Source organism: Pseudoliparis swirei, chromosome 20 (assembly GCF_029220125.1).
Source record: "Pseudoliparis swirei isolate HS2019 ecotype Mariana Trench chromosome 20, NWPU_hadal_v1, whole genome shotgun sequence".
NCBI lineage: Eukaryota > Metazoa > Chordata > Actinopteri > Perciformes > Liparidae > Pseudoliparis > Pseudoliparis swirei.
In genome coordinates this window covers 16,948,002-16,965,640 of record NC_079407.1, presented here as the reverse complement: position 1 = coordinate 16,965,640, position 17,639 = coordinate 16,948,002, and the positions used below count along the sequence as shown (strand labels likewise).

Below are 17,639 nucleotides of genomic sequence, written 5' to 3'. Positions count from 1 at the left end.
CAAACAGGTTGGCCCCGTGGGCCTTGAGTTTGAGTGGAGCATTTAGCAGTGAACATATTAGATTACATGATCAGGGGGACAAACACATCCAACCAAAACACTACTTTCTAGACCTGTACCGACTCTAGGTGATAATGTGAAGTACGGTTATGTTTTTTAGTTTGTTCCGTCGCCCCCAAGTGACTAGCAATATCAACGATTGCAGCGTTAAGTCCAGGGATGACTTAATGCATTTGTTTGTGTGTCACCATTGTTTCTCAATTAGTTGACCAATTAAATATGTGATCTGAGTTGATTTGATAACATATTAGGCCTGAGCCTATAATTCTAACTACAATAATCAACCATTTAGAAACATTTTCATTCAATGTATTTTAAAACCTTGTAAAACATGATTTATTTTGAAGGCCTCTGCTCGAAATAACATACAAACTGAAAAGGGTGAATCTCCTCTTTCGCACAAGGACTATTTGAATAATTTAAAAGTAAACACTTGTGGTACTCTGATAAACAAAGTTACAGGTTTGTTATAATGAGTATCTCCTTGAAATGATTCAACAAAATTAGAGCCTTGTTAGTAAAGACAGTTTAGGCGAGGTCTCCAAATTGGGCATTTGGGCACATTGGGCACCATCTGTGCCATTTGAGTGTTCTTATGTACCAGACTATATATATATATATATATATATATATATATATATATATATATATATGACTTTAATATCACTAATGGGTTTCAATAGATGCAAATAAAGTATTTAAAAATATTTCTCTTCATCTAACCTTAAACAGGTAAGCAGAATTTTGGTTTCGATGGATTTTAAATATTTTTGTTGAATCCTCTTATTATTATTATCTGAACCCCACCTGAATCCTCACAGGCTTCCTAACCTTTAAATAATACATATACAATTAAAGAACATTTTCAATTGAATTATTTTGCCCACATTTTCAAACAAATTTGGCAAACATTTACAATTTAAAAAGAATGCAGAATCCATCCAGAATTTCCAGTAATGCAGCTCAAGTTTAACTACCACCTTGTTTTTTAAAGATATTTTTAGAGCTGAAATCATATTGGGTTGCATCACAAGGTAATAGAAGTAAAAGTAAATGTTTTAGCAAAAAAACATTTTGTATGTTGATTATTGGTGAGCTGTTGCAATAAACTACTTTACTTCAGCAGTTTGCAGTTGTCCAATTCAATATTGACAGCCATTTGTCATGTTAACCTCCATCCAATGACCTTGAAACTAATTACCTTGAAATATAATGATGCATAATTGTTATTAAACAACTCAACAGACAGCCCTTCTTATTTCTTTGATGTATTTAAATTAATTCAAACATGACACACCAACTCAGTTGGCACTCCTTCCTAACAGACACCGTATGTAATGAGGAGATGATGGGGCTCACTAAAGGTCCATGTGTGGGATTATGAGTTTGTGGGGATGAATTAGGACCGATTGGCGCACTGCATTCCCTCTGGACATGACCTCTCTCCCTCTCTGGCCACACCAGACAGCCCTGTTAAGATGCAGGGAGAGAAGGGGAGCACCTGAATGTCTGCTCAATCCATTTCAAAAAGCCAGCTCAGCAATGATTGACAGGGGAGAGGTTAGGTCTGTATTTACCCTGAAAGAAATACAGATTGTGGAGAGAAGAAAAATATACACTGAGTATAAAGTGGCTTTGCATTGAATAGCCATATAGGGAGAAAAAAATAAATGGAAAGCACAATGCATGAATTGATGGACTGATTCAAGAGGGAGATAGAATACATAAATGCATCAATACAGAAATTAAATTTTGAAGGAAAATAGAATCTTTTGTTCGATTTCGCTTTGATAGTTCGAGATAAAAAAACACTATTGGAAGAGCATCTGTGGTCTACATTTCACATCCAAAGTAGTAGCATTATCTAAATTATCAAAACAAACACTGATGCAAACGTTGTTGTGAACTTTCCAGATCACCGCCCTATAGCTGCTATTTCAATTGACACTGAACTTGTGGGTAACTGCATCCATTTCTACATATATTTAAACTGATACAAATACGAATTGTATGAATATGTCGCTCCACTATACTTCCAAATTGGAAAAACAAACAAATAACTCAAAATTAAATGTAGTAAGCAACATGCCCCATGCACCAATGTGCTTTCACTGCAGGTGCTCACAAGAAATACGATGACAATAATTAGAGAGAAAGCCTGTGAGAATTGTCAAGTTGTGCACAAAACCTGCCAACGTTATACTAACTTAGAATACTGTGTTAGAAGGGAACTGATTGCACTCATCTGGCAGATAAGACGACCAAGCTCGTTTTTACCAAGTGACTAACTCATCCCTTGAGTTGAGCTGTGATCCCAGAGTGAGACAACACATCAAGGGGCCTCTGTGCTGGCTGCGGGACCACTCAACGGAGCTGTGTCCACACATGTGTGCGTGAGAAGGTCAATTAACCAAGTAGGAAGACGTGATAGCTGCAAATACATTCACTGCAAAGGATGCTGTCAAAGCACCACAACGCCATACTTAAGATTCAACCCAGTCGAAAAGCAGGTGAGCTTGTTGCCAGTGTTTGGTGTAAATGTCTAGTCGTGGAAAGAAATCCGAATGGAACCAACGTTCTGTGAGAAAACACCACTTCAGTTAAAGTTATTAAAGTCTTACATTTGCTTTACAGTGATTAGGACCCGTTGTCGTTTGCAAAGCCATGGTATGCGGTCTGACAGGCACAACGTGGGATACCGGTGTCATTCGTTTAGCGCAGCTTTAGGACCCAGGGAGGCTGACGCGGCTGCTCCCTGCAGGAGAAGTATGGTCAGATTTGTATGCGCTGGCTCTCCACCGCTGCACTAACTGCTCCATAACGGCTTAGGATATTCTTTTTTTTCCATCCTGAAGGATAAGCTTCAGCAAAGGACGCTGCTTTGGTTCAAGTTCCCGGTGTTTTGTTTCTAGTGAAAAGGATAACAAGCGCCAAGTCAAAGTCGCTCGACCACTACAGTTGTATCGGCTGCACATTTCCACGATTTTCGTTCTCTGCAACGTGGTCAGCGACTAAAAGTTTCACGGACTCGCAGTTATGGATCACATCTGCTTTTAAAAGGGACACATCGTTTTGGAGAGGGTAAGTTGGATTCCACTTGCGTCTGTAAAGAATGTTGCAAGTGCTGCGACATGCGCAGCAGTTTGGTGAAAGCATGATGCGCGTTGCTCTTTCTGCCGCTGTGCAGTGTTGTCTCCCTGATTCACACAGGAGGCTGCAGTTGTTCCGACGATAGACACTGCTTAGACAAGACAGCTCACATCAGGCTGTGCGCGCAGCACGGTGCCTTTACGCACATCCGGTGAAGACAGACTTTAAGATGAAACATACTATTAGTAACGCATATGTATAGGATATAGTACTTATCATATAATGTACAGTCGCTCCTTCCGCAGCCAGTGTTATTTTTTGTTGTGATTCGACAGGTGTGCCTGTTACCTGTCAAAGCAGCCTGTTGACATGCTGACTGACAGGAAGCTCGCGCGGCTCTGGCGGAGCTGTCCCCGACTCGGTGTTGCTAAAAGTTTCCCAACCGGCCTCATGGCTTGTCGAATAAAAGAGAAAGGGACACGAATAAGGTTCCAAACAATTCTATTTTGTTGATGGTTAAAAGCCCAACGCTTCCAGGCTTCTATCAGCCTGCAGGCAAGGAGGGATCCACCGTTTGTGCAGTGTGTGTGTGTGTGTGTGTGTGTGTGTGCGTGTGGAGGGGGGTGGGGGGTGCTAACTCAGCCAGCCCGGTCTCAGCAGGGGTTGCACTGGACAGTGAGGGTCGATGAATCAATACAATTTGAATGAATAGAGAAGGTCATTCAAACTGAAGTCCCTTTAGTGAAAAGCCACACAGAGGCTGTGTCTCTCAACGACAACTGTACAATCAACAATAACATTCAAGAGAATATTAGTTATCATGTGACTATGAATTGTGTTCTCTATTATGAACTTCTAACAAATACACTGCACACAATAGAGAAACACTATATGTGTCTGTGTTTGTATATTATCCATAATGTTTCCATTACCAACCAAAGTAAATAAAAATACTTTTACATTTGTGCATTGAGTATATGGTGCTGTGTATTGTTCCTGGTCAACTAATGTGAGGAGCCTCCTCACTGTGATTGCTACTATCATTAATCTGCCGCTGAGATTTACAACACGGCTGTGAGGATTTCTGTGGACAGGAGTTCCGGCCACGCTGCTGCTGTGGCGTCGCTTCATATTTTCCCTCTTCCTGCTCATGCCCCCGGACTGCCATGTAGCGTAGTGTGAGTCGTATCTGTCTTGGCTGGAGTTTGCCACAGTGGTACTTTCCAGATTGATTCATTTAAGAGCCTTTTTTATTTGTTATATCCATTTGCGCTTTCAGTTGCAGTGATGGAGAGGAAGGGGGGGGGGGGGGGGATCTGTGGATTTTCCAATCAATGCTTTCATTTTATATCGCAGCCCCAATTACTGGCCAACTTTGCTTTAAGAAAGCGTTGTGTGAAATTATTTTTGAAGCTTCACTCCTTTTTTAGATATTAGATATTCCTCTTGCACATTCCTTTGTTTGCTTTACATTTGTTACATTGGAAAGAAAAATGCTTTTGAATAATCCTATAGTGCTTCAGTATAGCGCTATCTAATATTCAACCTTATTCAACCTGCCTGGGTAGAGTTCTCTACACGGCCACACACCATCACATTGAGTCCATCTGCTCCTCCATCCCACCGTCCAGCCACAGCCAAAGAGCAAAAGACAAGCGCAGGCATCAGCTCGCATCGCAGAGCGGCTGCAATCTGCTTATCGGCTGCACCTGTCCTCCCTCCTTCCAGGTCACTTCAGGTCGTCACTGAAGAGGCCAGAAAGATTCCCCTCCACTCCACCACCCTCCCCCCTGTTCCCTCCTCGGGAGGAGGCTGCATCATGACATCATGACTGTCACCCACAACAAAAGCTTTTTTTTTCGTCGGTCGTCGGAATGGACCCAGGACCTGACTGACTGACCCCAGACTACCACACTCACTTCCCCTCCTCTCTCCCCTCTCTCCTCCTTTTCCTTCCCCTCCTCCTCCCTCCTCTCCCCTCCCTCCTCCCTCCTCCTTCTCCTCCTTTTCTCCTTTCCTCCATCCACGTCACTACATGCACTTTTAAAAAAACACCACACTTGAAGACACACCACACACACACATTATTTGTATTTGTTCGTTCGTTGTTTGTTGTTTTGTTGTGTTGTCAATGTCAAATGTTGCACAAAAAACCCAAAAAAAAATCGCTCGCTTGTTTCTGAATAAATAAACCTGTTTCTGATTCTGATTCTGATCTTCTCATTTTCACCGCACATCTGGGGTCAGTACATTTTCATTTTCTTTGTCATGACCACATCTTGAATATGAAGCTTCTCACTGGATCGAAATGGCACTAATTAAGTCTAAAAACTGAGAACAGATACAGATGAATGAAACATTAGGGGCATATTCCAGCAGAATAATAGCAGCACTGAAAATCCCTTTATGTGCAGCTTATTGCTGCCTTTGTTTGTAGAATGGGTGACTTTTCCCACTGTGAACTGCTGGTCACACGTCTCTGGTTGCCTTAGTAAATCTCTCTAATCCAGGGAGGCGGACCAGATATGCCTTCATGGCAAGTTTGGGGCTTATGGGCAGACTTGGAATTGTGTGTGTGTGTGGCAGCCAAAGCAGAACATTAATAGATTTCATCTAACAGGATTAGTGATATTTGAAAATAAGACAGGAGGCAGAATATGAATAAGACTATAATACTAGTGAGCAAAACCATCAACACAAACTAAAGTGTGAATAAAGATTATTTGAAAGCAACACAGACTTTTATTTCATAAATCCTCTCGAACTGTTTTGCTGAATTATGATCGTTTACGATTACATATCCTGTTTGTGAAAACACCCATTCTCCCTCATTCAAATTAAAGGTACCTTCACGAGTTATTCAACCTTGCACTCCATTTCTATTAAAGAAAACAGTACTGCTGTAGAAACAGCAAAGAATAATCTTTTGTTAGGGGAAAATGATAAAATGAAGTAACCATCACTCTCTATCTTCCCTCCACCCTGAAGATGTTCGAATGCCCTGAGGTCGCTGACGATTGATTCCTGTTTTATTGTTTTTATTTTTCATTCCGACGCTATTTCGAATGAAATCACTGTCTTGCAAGGTTGCGTGATTGAAAAGCTCCAGTTCCCTGTCGTCTGTGGCTCATCCCCTCAGAGCCCTGAGGCTGCAGGTCCAACATCAGGGAGATCCTGTTCCCTCTGACACCCAACCTCACATGCAAAAGGTCGAGCGCTGCTAGCTGTCGGCAGGTCTCATCATTCCCTCTTGACATGGTCATTATGGCGCCCTCTGGATGGCGTGTCACTCACCCATGGTGGCAAGTCAATTAGCCATGTCTAGAGGGAGTGAAAGTATGCTTGCTGGTAGAAGTTTGTAATTCATCTGCAGGTGGGGACACACTGGGAGCGGATTACGATTTCTAATATTCCTCCTACAAATAATATATATTTTTTGTTTTACGTCATTGGGTTTCCACTTATCATCATGACGAATGTAAATCACTGAATCAAAGACTCCAAATGCACCAAGGACTTCAGCAGAGTAATATTCTGCGAGTTAAGAATAGCAGACGTCACGACCACCAACAACAACAGGGCGAGGAGAAGAGGATGAATGCTGTGGAATAGAGGAGGTTGGGGATGGGATAGAGGAGTTGCTAATCAAAGACGTGGATTAAGATATCTTCGGTGTTGTGTAAATCAAACAGACAATCTGTAGCACCACATGGAGAATAATGCTGTTAAGTACTTGAAAGATTGCTCTCCAATATATATATATATATTAATTACATTCTGTGTGTGTGTGTGTGTGGATGTGTGTGTGTGTGTGTGTGTGTATGTGTGTGTGTGTGTGTGTGCTTGCAAATAGCTCATGGTTATTCTTAAGCACTTATTCAAACTTGCCAGTTTTGATCATGGCGGAAATAGATCTCAAACTATGGGTCTACTGATATGGCTGTTGTATTAATGAGGGTTGTCATAGATTGTCAACTGTCAGATCTACCAGTTGGCTGGCCCTGATTGGTTTGTATTTACTGTATGAACACAGTCACGGAAGAGACATTTGCTCTGGAATGTCATTCAGATGTAGAGCTTCATAAAGTGTGAAATGGAAGAGATAGACAATGTGGCTGAGACTCTGATTGGCCACAGCATTGCATTTGCTGCTCCACAACTCACAGTGATATAAACCATATGAAGTAGGATTTTGATCAGAAGAAGTCGGCACTAAGACTCTCAGTCCCGTGCCGCACTGTAACAAATAAACATTCAACACTGGAGCCAATTCTTAGCTGCTTAGCATTAAAGGAAATGTATTGGGAATAAGCCGTAGTGACACACTGCTGTCCTATCCAGGGGCTTGGGTTGTACACCTGCCTTAAGCCGTTTCATGGCCCTGCATTGGACGATAAGCTTATTGTCGGTGAGCTGCCACAGCGTGAACAAGGCTTACCTACGCCGAAAATCTTACAGGTAAATGCAAATACTCACAAATTATTTTGCGGATGCCAAAAGCATCCGTTGTCCTCTGTCAGCGCCAAGATGCTGGACAGCACACAATGTATTAGTATTTTTAGATCACGTTAACGGTTTATGTGCAGCTAGGGTTTGACGTTACCAATGAAATGATTATATTTAAGTTCTGTTGTACATTAGCTTTAATAATTGTTTTTAGTTGCTTAAAAACACAGAGTAACATGGTGCTAAGTTTAAAGGAATAGTGTTTGTTGTGAGGTTCAGACAGTCTGGTCATTAACACTGGACCAATGGAAAATAACCCCTCCCTTCTAGAACATGGGACGCACATCACACTAGCTGTACAGGAGTTGCCAACTCAGCAGGTCTTAAAATAATGTATTATGCAAAATATGTGGGAATCAATGCTAATGTTAGAGCGCGAAGCTATCCAGATGGTTAGCCTGCCAACAATGTGCTGTTACAAAATTGAACTTTTATTTTTAATAATAATAATAATGTGTGAGAGCTATAGTGTCTCCTCAAAGGGGGGACTTCAAATGTGGCTTCAAATGTAAGACTGAAGTTTAGACAGTCTTGTCATCTTCTGAAAAATGGCAAAGAAATGTGCAATGCAAAGACAGTTTGTTCATAGATTAGATTTCTTACACATAAAGTTTAAATCATTATTTTAGTTTATTGCCCTTAAACCTTCCTATTACATGTACACCTTAAAATACCACAATAGAAGAAATAATCACAAAAGATGCAGCATTCAAATTTATTTTAAAATCATGAATATTTTTCTCTGCCCTCAACTTGCTGTAACTCAATATTTAACTCTGGTTATCAGTAGGTATGCGGCCACTACCCAGCGCTTGGTGGGATGTCTGCGGTCTATCATTTTGTGTTGCTTCTTGATGTAAGGTGCTGCATTATTTAACAGGTTTACAAGTCATGGAAACAGCTTGGATCCCAGTGGGAGGCACTGAGCTGTATATGGGGTGTTTTTCATCCCCTTTTTTTAAGTCACTTTTGATTTTAGACTTTCTTGTACTCGGAGGCAGTTTGAAATGTGGGAATGCCGCAGCAAAGAGCTACAGTACTATACAGTACCATTTTTTTTAACAAAGCAGTGTCCTCGCCCGTTATTCTTTTTCTCGCTGCCTTCTCCTGCAGCTTTGACTTCCTCCTTCCGAGTTCTTCTGATGTCACTGATCCCGAGCTGAATACTGAAGTTTTTTTTGCCTGGAATGAAAGTCCCTCAATCACCAGTCTCGACATGTGCTCCATGTTACCTGCACCATGCGTTCCATCATGAATAATGTGCCTTTTATGGTGCAACACAATGACAAGACTCGATAAGTGATCCATCAAGCACACAAAAACACGGCAAGGTCACTTTTGTACGCTGCTATTTGCATGCTGCTGTTTGTCTCATGCGGTATCTTTAAACATAGTGACACAGTTTGTGCATGCACAGCAGAGACTCTGTGTGTTTGATGTCAATACCCAATCCCAGATGGGATGAGGAAGAGTGCACAGTTGGCTCTGTGTCTCAGATGTCTGTGCTGTTCTAATTTTGTAAAATGTTTTCTGTGCACATTTGTTTGTATGATGTTTGTAAAAAATCCTCTGGCATACATGAGTCAATGAGAATGCATACGCATATACGTCTTTCTGTGCTTGCGCCAGCCTTTGTAGTGTGTCCTGTAAAGTATCAGGCAGTCTGTGGGAACAGCGGTTACCCACAACAGAGGCCAAAGGCGCTCGATGCCCCCTTTGAAGCAGCTGAGAACAAAGCATGAAATGTGCAGCGTTAGCATCCAGCCATGTAGATAAAACTGTAATACTATGTGTAATAGATAAAGTGAAATGGGCTCTCTCCATGTCTTTTTCAAATCAATGGCCATTATGTGTCCTGGACTGGTGTGTGAAGAGCCTATTTCGCCTCATGTGTCTGCACATTTTCTGTGCAATAGTTGCTTTGCTTAATGATGGGCTGGCGTGGCCCCGTGGACATCGTTTGTCCCCTTTAATTACGTGGAGGTAGAGATTGTTATTCATGGTAAGGGACGGGGGAATAGCCCTCTGCCGCCCCCCTTCCCTGAGGCATACTGCTCTTAGCATTGATGTGGGAGGATGTGCAGAAAACAGATGCTACCCCATGATTTCTGAGGGTGTGTACTGATGAGCTCCACATAGGCTATCTTTCAACCCTTTTACCGGTGGTTCAGCATGATTTAAAGTCCTATTTTATGGATGGCGCAGTGGTATCCTATCCTGCTCATCACCGAGGGATATACTGAATCTCTGATATACAGTGTGACTATTTACACTGCAATCCTGAGTCTGCCTCCTTGCCTCCCGTCAAGCCGGAGACTGTGCTTTTTAGAAGCAACCCAGTTGTTTTTACATTGATCTCCTTACTGCCAGACAGCTATTGATTGATCTTCACTTCATTGCAATATGAAAACTTTCAGAGATATGTCATCACTCTCACATTTTCTTCCCGAATGGTATCTCATATTGTGTAGTTGAATTGAAAGCACTTTCCAAACCATCTTTGTTGATGCTTCTAAGGATACTTGGACGTTTCTGATTTGACAGGAGGCTGATTTTGCCCTGACAAGCTATTGTGTTTTAAAATCCCAACCAGGAGAAAAAATGTGAGCAAATATTGAAAGGTCTCATAAGTATTTTGTTATTCATTATTCCAACAAAAGTCCTTGGTCACAGCTACAATACATGTAAATAAAGAAAATTCTGACAATCCCAACATATCTTATAGTGCTAAGGACAAGGACCTCCGAAAACTTTACCTGAAGCATCCCAAGGATATGTCCAAGACACACAAGGACATAACACATATTTAGGGTTCTTAGCATGGATGTTGATCTTATTGGTGATACTGGTAGGTTTTTCACCTCGTCCTGTGTGAGTGTCTATCCTGCCAGTATTTAAGTGTAGGACGGGATGTGTCCGGGAGGCTGGCTCTAATTCCCAGTGGTGTCCATCAGCCCCTTCCCTCCAAGCTCCGACAGAAGGAGCTATTATTTTCTCATCGCCTTGGTGGCCCGTGTCCCCTGGGAGAGGCCTCCCCATGTGACTGACAGCTCCGTAAACACAGGCAGCCCCAGGGTGACTGAGTGAGAGCTCACTGCAGTGACGCCCTTGTCCCGCCTTTCCTCCTCCCTCCTCCCCAGACTTCTCATCTCTGTTGTCTCTCCGTCATGACCCCTTCCACCCTCAACCTCCCCATATTACCTTCACCTGCCGGGGTCAGAAGTCACCCATGGTAAAGTAAGGTTGTATCTAACCGTGATGCACTCTTGCTAGCAGCTGACCAAGAAACAACAACCCCAACACCCTAATACTTTTGTCATCCATTAATTTCAGCCAAAGCTCTTTTTCTCCCTGTGAGCTTTTAAAAATATTATTAGATGCACTCTATTAGCTCCATTAATGCAGTATCATATCAACAGAGCAGGTTGTGCAAAGGCTGGCCAGGCTCTTCTCTCTGTGTGTGTGTGTGTGTGTGTGTGTGTCAGTAGGTCTAACTCCAGTGTAACTAAGACAGATGACTGTGTCAAGGTTGTTTCCCCACAGGGCTGGGAGAGTAGTTCTCCTCCCAAGCTTTTCTGTTTTCTCCACTCTGCGGGCTTCGTTGGACCACGCTGCTTATTGAAATGACCTCATGTAGATTCAGGTTCAACAGCCAGGGGCATCCATCTAGATCACGGTGCAGAAGACAGGAACACCCTCTGAGTCTGTCTTCTAGTTTGTGTGTCTGTGTTTGTCTGTGTGCACATGTGCTCCTTCATGTCTGTATGTAAGTGTGCAGGACCACTGGCCTCGAGATGGATTCTTTTTCTTTTTTGTTTTGTTGGTGGAAGCCAAACAAAAATGAACAAGAAATTAGTATACGTGCTTCCCATTAATTTAAATAAATGTTGTTTTTAGATACCTTCAATTTGATAAATAGCATTTAAATGTCTTGATATTTTAAATCTTGATTAAAACAATATTTTATTATGTCTTTTGAAGTTGTAGTATTTCTTCAACTGAAGTTAAACTGACTGACTATGACTTTCATATTAAATAACAAAAATACCATATTGAAAGCGATAATTCCTGAAAAGGACGCATACATCCATCATTTCCGCTTACACACATTATTCAAGGTAACATCTTGATGGGATATTTGGCTAGGACACTAAATCTACACGTTCATCCAGTTACATTACATTACATTACATGTCATTTAGCAGACGCTTTTATCCAAAGCGACTTCCAATAAGTGCATTTCAACCTAGAGTATAAACCAAGAACAACAAGAACACAGGAAGCAACACTTCCTCAACTCAGTCGAACCACAAAAGCACCACATTAAGTGCCATCCCAGTGCCACTGAAGTGCAAATCTGTGTTTTAATCCAGATATAGTCGGAAAAGATGTGTTTTCAGTCTCAGGCGGAAGATGTAGAGACTTTCTGCTGTCCTGATGTCAGTGGGGAGCTCGTTCCACCACTGAGGAGCCAGGACAGCAAATTTACAATTAGTACCATGCCCCATTGAGAATTGAATATGGTACGTCTTTTATAAAAAACTAAACCCTAACCCAATGTAAAGCACAGTTGCGCACTCTGTCACTGCCTGGCTCAGGGAAGGTAAGACAAATGGGCATCTTGATGTTAAAGATACAGTCATAGCCATAATTTGCTATTTTGGGAAACACTTCATCACTCTCTTGGATATAATTGCTTTAAATCATCTCATCTAACCCCTACCACTAGCTAACATAAGTTTAGCTTAGAATTAAGACCAAAGGCAGTGGTGAGAGCAGGGCTCTCAAGTTTTGAAGACAGGCAAGAGTGACATTTCCATCCCCCCCCCCCCCCCCCCCGCAGAACGACATTTTCGGATATCAGTCAGTCGCGACCAATTCCAGGATGCTTTATTTTCATTGGTTGCTGGATTAAATTTTACCCAGATACAACGGATACGGATTTTTTTTCTGATTGGCTATTGTGGAGCCCATTTCTTTTTTTTGGATTGGCTGATAAGTGGCTCCTCGCAGCAGAACTCCTGGGGAGCGCTTGATTCCTCCATGGTGAGGGCAGCGTGGCCAGCTCATGTTGGCGCGCTGCGGCACATTAAAACATTAAATAGCCGAGAGTTTTTTTCAGCGTGAGAAATACGATGTGTGGCGGGAGTGCGTCACTTAAGACCGAAATGCGTGAGTCTCACGCTCAATGCGTGACACTTGAGAGCCCTGGGTGAGAGACCAGGAAATAAATGCTCCCAACAAAGAAAAAGTCTGGAACATAAAATCAAAAAGTTGTATGTTCTCTATGGATTATGCAAACAAAATATAAGTGTCATGCGTGATTTTTAATACTGTGTTACACGCTCATGAGTGGACATGACTTATGGTAACAAGAGCAACATCAAGGAGGCTGCATTCGGCTCTTTCTGACTCAGCCTGACGACAAATTAATAACACAACCGGCCCGGGAGCCATCCAATACTGCAATGAGACACTTTATGTTAATGCTGCTTTGTTGAGCATGTGAGTGCAAAGTTAATTCAATAAGTGTGAAAGTCCTCTGCGTTACAATGATTTTTCAACTCAGTAGGCCTATTCTCTGTTTGCCTGCCACAGTCACAGGATAAATACAGATGCAGGAATCTGTAACATGCCCCTTTAGTAATCGTTCTGTTAACAATCAGTCAGGCGGAGCAGTGTATGACAGACTCTGTAATTGACAATGTGACTGGGCTGGCAAAAAAGGGTTGGCAGGGGGAAGTTATATGTTAGCAAAAAGAGCATTAATGTTCAGGAAGAAAATTACCTTGACACTAGATGTTCATGGAATAATCTCAGAAAAAAGTTTTTGCACTTTGACCCCGACTTAATTGGCTAAGGAAAAGGGGGGTTGTGATCCCTGCCTGTCAATGTGCAGATACTCTCATTAACGAGAACCTTGGAGCATTGTAATCTCTGGATTTTGGGGGTATCATAATGTATTAACTTCATTAAAGCGTGTGAGCTGTGCAAGCTAATTAGATGAATGTGCTCATTTGTAATCTGGATAATATGAATACATTTTAAGCAAGCTGAAATCGGTCATTCTTGTTAATTACAGGGTACGTAACAGCTCTAATTGGTGGTTGTGTGGCTGCTTGTGGAAGATACACTATTGCTGCTGCTCCTATCTGTACACCCAGCTTAGGCTAATGTGATGAAATCCTCGTGGAGAGATGATGTGCTCTGCTGAAGGCTGACAGTCCCGAAGAGGAGGGCTCACCGTGTCAGAGGCTTGTTGAACCGCGTACACGTTCAGGACCAGTGCTCCTGTCTGTCAGCACAGAGACAGTACAAACCCTCCGTGTTCTCATTATACCTGAGTTTCTTGCTTTCTTTCTAGCTCTGGGGCGATCTCTGCAGCTGCAGCTGTTTAACCCTGTATAGTTTTCATGTCTCATATCACACGTTTGATCCTTGTTTGTTGGAGCATGAAAGTCTACCACTATGAGTTGTCGGGCCAGTGGTTTGAATTTTGGAAGGGAAGAACTGTTCCACTTGCAGCTTTTTAAACTAGTCCATCTCCTTATACACACACACAGTATCACTATATACACAGTTTCAATCCTCAAGTTTAGGAATAAAAAATATGTAAACAGTGTCTTTTTACTTTAATTTACAAACATTGAAATAGGTTAAAGGGGTATTCCAGTGGTATGGTGTTCATCATGTGTCTGTGCTTTACCAAGCCATGACAAATCACTGTTGAAAACAAAATGTATTTATGAAATGACAACATTATGGTCGGGGTTTGGTTAGGTTTAAAAAATAAATTGACTTGATTAGGGTAAAGGAAATATGTTTTGGCTAAAATTACTTTATTAAGGTCAGTTGAACTTCGTTTTAAATGTGTTTTGTTGAACCAACCCTCCAACCCCACCTCCACTCAATAGATGTTGTTTTGTGTAACTGCTGAAATCCATCCATCCATTCTCATCCGCTTATTCCGGGGTCGGGTCGCGGGGGCAGCAGACCCAGCAGGTTGACCCAGACTTCCCTCTCGGCCGCGACACTTTCCAGCTCATTCTGGGGGATCCCGAGGCGTTCCCAGGCCAGCCGGGAGATATAATCTCCCCAGCGTGTCCTGGGTCTTAACCGGGGCCTCCTCCCAGTAGGACGTGCCTGGAAAACCTCTAACGGGAGGCGTCCAGGAGGCATCCGAATCAGATGCCCGAACCACCTCAGCTGACTCCTTTCGATGCGAAGGAGTAGCGGCTCGACTCCAAGCTCCCTCCTGATGTCCGAGCTCCTTACCCTATCTCTAAGGCTGAGCCCGGCCACCCTACGGAGGAAACTCATTTTGGCCGCTTGTATTCGCGACCTCGTTCTTTCGGTCACTACCCAAAGTTCATGACCATAGGTGAGGATTGGAACGTAGACCGACCAGTAAATTGAAAGCTTCGCCTTTCGGCTCAGCTCTCTCTTCACCAAGACAGACCGGTACAGCGCCTGTTTTACTGCTGCAGCTGCACCGATCCGCCTGTCGATCTCCCGCTCCATCTTACCCTCACTCGTGAACAAGACCCCGAGATACTTGAACTCCTTCGCTTGGGGCAGGCACTCTGTCCCCACCTGGAGGAGCAATCCACCGGTTTCCGCCAGAGCACCATCGCCTCAGATTTGGCGGTGCTGACTCTCCTCCCTGCCGCTTCACACTCGGCAGCAAACGCCCAGTGAGTGCCGGAGGTCATGGTCTGAGGATGCTAACAGGACCACATCATCTGCAAACAGAAGAGAGGCGATCCCAAGACCCCAAACCTGACCTGCTCCACCCCCAGGCTGCGCCTAGATATCCTGTCCATGAAAATCACAAACAGGACCGGTGATAAAGGGCAGCCCTGGCGGAGACCAACACCCACCGGGAACGTGTCTGACTTACTGCCGAGGATGCGAACACAGCTCCTACTGCAGGCGTACAGAGACCGGATAGCCCGTAGCAACGGGTCCGGAACCCCATACCCCCGCAGCACCCCCCACAACAATTCCCGAGTGACCCGGTCGAAAGCCTTCTCCAAGTCCACAAAACACATGAAGACTGGTTTGGCATACTCCCAGGACCCCTCGAGGACCCTTGCGAGGGTGAAGAGCTGGTCCACAGTTCCACGACCGGGACGGAATCCGCACTGCTGGTCTTGAATCCGAGGAAATAAGTGATTGAATGTTGTTCTTCTTGGAATGAAACTCTGATTTCATTAGATTCTTTACACCCATTTGTAGCAGTTTGAAACAGCGTTTTGGTTAAAAAACTGGAGCTTTGGTTTCGTGGCCCAAAGCAGGAAACCCTGACGCTATGAAAAAGTCTGATGACATCATCAGTTCTATTTTCTTACTTGGGGAATGATCTCCTACAGCGATGGAAGTCGTTATACAGCCACATTCATAGTTTAAAGAGTAGTGGGTAACCTGAGCTTTATCTTTACAATTGGTGGACGTCCCCTTTAAGAATATCCTGTTTGAGTTATAGATGGCTGCAATACAGAGACACACATGACATGAAAGGGATTGACTTCATCATTGCATGTCAGGATTAAATGAAACAATACAAGTTTAAAGATTAGGTCTACTCTAGACTCTAGACCTGCGCTATATGAAAAATGTGCACAATATAAAACTAAATTGACAATATGTTTAATCCTAAATATGTTTTTTGTTCCTACTTGAGCTACATGTGATGTTAGGATTGCAATAATAATGGGAACAAGAAAAAAGCATTGTATTAGTTTACAGTCCCTTCCCATTCCTCTTCATTGTTTGAATCTGTTAAGGTGGTACGAGATTCTCCTTTCCCCTTTCATTTGAATTTAGTTTCTATTCCGACCATGTTCCCAACCGCATATAAATGTATTGGGTTGTATTGATTTGTCTGCTAGTCGTTACCGGAGATATTTAAGATTTTGCAAATATATTTTCTAATTATTATCACATTTGTTTTTGCTAATAGGATCACATTAAGTACAATGTAGGGATGCTTTTTAGGACAAACCATGGGTTAAATGGGGGCTAAATTATTGTGATGGCATTCCTTCTTCAAGCATGCATGTGAATAATCAAGTGATCCCTTGAGAACTGCTTCTTCTACACTTTGCAGTAAGTAGGAGTAAGTCACTTGATAAATGCGTCTCATTCCACACTATTGATTTGTCGATTCTTTTTTTGCTTCTCGGCTGAGCAAGTTTGATAAATACAGGTCCAGTGTCGCATTGCAAGAATAGCATCAGCACGGCCATGATGACATTACCTTTACCTTCAAAGATAAATTAAACATTACTGTTCACTTTACAGACAATAAAAGGAACGTCAGATCATAAATGAGCGAAAGCAGAGACACTGTGGAAGAACACTTAGGAGGGAAATATGTCTGTGGCCCAATTTGAAACAGACGCCCGCAGTCATGTTGTCTTCAGTCTGTCTGCGTGTTTCTAGATTCTGTTCATTCAGCTTGGGGCGTTCTCTGACAGCTGTGCCGAAATGAGCTCCTCAAAGTTAGAAATAGGTTCATATTAAGTTTTTAAAAAACAGACTTACACAACCACCAATATATAAATACCAATATTCCTACAATATACATTACTCAGGAACTGCCAGCGGCAATCACACATCACATTGAAGAGATGGGAAAGCAAAACAAGCTGTTACTATGATCTGTACACTGACTGTAAATGTGGAGGATGCCCAGACATTATAGTCCGTCACATGAGCCCTACCGAAAAATGTACCTATTTATAACTTATTACACAAAGCAGGTTGACATTCATACAGGCATATGGAAGGCAGAGGAAGATTGCCAACCACTGTCACTTACAGTGAATAAAACCGTTGCTACTCTCGTCCTCCAGAAAGTGCATCTGAAACACACTATTAACTTTCCCATTGCTGATGTCACTTTTTATTGCCCCATGGATTCAGGTCTTGCCGAGTTGGCAGGCTCTGCTGCGCTGCGTTCCAAAGCCGGATAGATGCTT

General features: G+C 42.7%; 1 protein-coding gene across 6 annotated transcripts in view; it reads left to right on the top strand.

The window, feature by feature from the left end:
* Positions 1-3,111: 3,111 nt before the first annotated feature.
* robo1 (roundabout, axon guidance receptor, homolog 1 (Drosophila)) overlaps positions 3,112-17,639 on the top strand; it is a 228,977-nt gene continuing 214,449 nt past the window's right edge. For 5 of the 6 annotated variants that reach the window (XM_056440345.1, XM_056440346.1, XM_056440344.1 and 2 more), the window contains exon 1: positions 3,112-3,141. The gene's annotated coding sequence lies outside the window, so the exon portion shown is untranslated. Of the gene's footprint in view, positions 3,142-7,600; positions 7,609-17,639 lie in introns of those variants that run through there. The other variant, XM_056440341.1, reaches the window with a different exon arrangement.